Source organism: Malurus melanocephalus, unplaced genomic scaffold (assembly GCF_030028575.1).
Source record: "Malurus melanocephalus ecotype Western Australia unplaced genomic scaffold, MMel_1.1 scaffold_33, whole genome shotgun sequence".
NCBI lineage: Eukaryota > Metazoa > Chordata > Aves > Passeriformes > Maluridae > Malurus > Malurus melanocephalus.
Genome location: NW_026623265.1, coordinates 3,667,716 through 3,670,493, shown reverse-complemented (window position 1 = coordinate 3,670,493; position 2,778 = coordinate 3,667,716).

Below are 2,778 nucleotides of genomic sequence, written 5' to 3'. Positions count from 1 at the left end.
GAACCTTTTCCGGCGCGTGCGGCAGCGCTTCCCGCCGCTTTTCCTGCCGCGGTGCCCGACGGGAGCGCGCCGGGAAGGGCCTGCTGGGAGCTGTAGTCTCTCCTGTGGCCCGGCCCGCCAACATGTTTAAACGTTGATATCTTAATAAAATTGTTTACTACCGGTTCGGTTGGCTAATCCATAGTAAGACAAATGGGCCGGGCCGGCACCTGTAACACAGGGTTATTTTAAAGCGCGTACGTGGGGTTGAGGATTGCTCCCGATCTCGTGTTCTGAGCACGGGTGTGGGGCTGCCTCACACTGAGTCTCGTCTGGAGCCTCCCGTTAATTTATAAAGCACAGATACCGCTTCGATAGTGCTGAATTCACCTGGAATCTAAGGGGCATGCACATCAAATCTGGCTGCGAAATGCCCTCATGGATCGTGGGGAACAACGTGAGACAGTCCCTCCTGCCAGGAGGTGTCAGGAAACAGGGAAGCAAAGCCCTGAGGCTCCGGCTTTCAGGGCACATCTTAATCCCTGCTGCTGACACTGCATGAACCGCACCACAATGTTGCTTCCCAATTAAGGGACATGAGAAACCCGGCTCTGGAGAAAGAAAAATACCGGGAAAATACACAGGAGGTGCCAAGAGCAACCCAACAGCCCTTTTTGTTAGCCCTTTGCTTGGTGACAGGGCAGGACAGGACTTTCTGTGGTGGCTCTCATACAAGTCCATGTCCAAGGGCTGAAGAGGGGCGCAGCCTTCGCGGATTCTCTCCAAGCAGGAAACTTGGTGAGGTTATTTCTACTACACTCGGCTAAACAAAGTCCTGTAGGTCACATCCCTGTTTCTTTGCAAGGTGAAGAGCTTGGAGTTACTCTTCCCCAGGCAGTATGAGCAGGATCAGGAAATTTAAGTCAAAATTGAATGTTAATGTTGAAAAGTATTTTTTGACAGTGTAGGTGTTACTTTATCGGAATGTTAAACTCACAAGCGGATGTAAAACCCACAGAAAATATAACTTGTGTTGCCCATCTTCTTTGGTCAAAGTCAAGCTTGAAATAAATTTTACAATCCACTGAAATAGAAATCTATTCCAGCTCTATTCAAGAGCTTACATAATGTTAAGTTTAAAATGCATGAAGTGATTCATGCTTTCATGATAGTGYTTTTAATTATTTGTTTTAAAATAGGAAAGACACATTGCCAGAAATTTTTCAACAGGACAATAAGCTATTTCTTCCTGTCCTTGTAAATGCCTTGTAGCCAAAAAGAAATCCACAGAAATGTTGTGTGAAAACCCAGATGATCCTGCGCCCCTTGTTGAAAAGTGAGTGTCTTAAAAAACAAAGCCATATAAAGCAATGTAAAAACAATGTTCTGAAGTGTCCTTACCCTTTAGTGCAAAGAGCTAAATGAGGACTATAATTTTTTATTTTTGTTGTTTTTTATGAGGAACTGTTGAGTCATTGCTACCAAGGCTTACTGAGCTGGAAGCAGATTACACAGTTGGATACTGCAGTTGCATTCTGTGGTTGCTGTCAGAGAGACCAAGGGAGGAAAAATAAACAAATATGACACTTTAGGAGTTTCTATGTATTCTGGTGTACAGAAAGACAAAAAAATAGACATATTCTGAATATGGGAAAGCTTTGGTTTCTGTTTTAAATGGCATCTTTCTAAAGAGGGGATGGCAAGAAGAATGCTAGCTTTTAACAGATTTTCCACGCCAACACAGTGACACATAGGGCTGCCCTCATAGCTGTTTTGAAGTTATCCTGTTAAAAACTCTAAGCCAGGAGATGTATTGATTAAAGTAATCAGTCTTTGGAACAGAAAAGATTCCCAGAAGCTTATCCATCTYTTGCAGATGTTTCAGGAGTTTCTGGGAGTAATAACTGCATTTAATTAAACAGGTATAAGAGTTCTAGTTAAAAAACAAAACTAAACCAAACCAAAACCAACAACTCCAACCAACCAACCAAAACAAAAAAAAAACAATAAAACAAAAACAACAAAAAAAAAAATCCCAACAAAACAACACCCAAACCAAACCTGAGAGAGAAGTTTGTTGGTGGGCCAGATTAAAATGCTGCATTCAGGCATYCAGAGTTCTGGGAAAATACACACCAAAATTTCACTCTGTATTGGCTTTGATCAAAAACCATCTAAGACTGCCAGACAAGCTTACCAAAACAAGGAAGGAAAAATAGGTAGTGAAATTACCAGCCAACAGGCAAGCAACAATTATTTACATATAATTACTTAACTTCAATTTCACTCAAAAAAGTGAAGGACATCTGCTAGCTTTGAAGAATTCAAATTATATTTGAAGAATTCAATTATATTTAATTCTCTTCATTTCTTCTTCGATACAAAAATAAAATCTGTTGTTGGGGCTTCTTTTTCTTGTTAGGTCTATACAAAATGAATGCCAGCACTTGGGCACTTTAATTTCAAGTTTAGGAATACTAAATGAGTGGGGGAAAGAAGATGAAGATATATGGAGAGAGAATTATTGCTCAGTGATAATGTGCTTGAGTGACTAGGATTCCTGAATAAGTTGCATTTTGGGTTATGTCAAGGTTTTTGTACTGAATACCATTAAATATAGTTATCAGAATATATATGGATGTTTACTTATGGGAATCACATAAATATGTTGATTTAAGTGCTGAAATTCCTAATTTGGAGAGTAACACCGTATCCCATCAAGACACGTTTCAAATGGTGGAGACACCAGGAGGATGTAAGGAACTGTGGAGGCCACTGGATGTCAGGGTTGGACCTGCA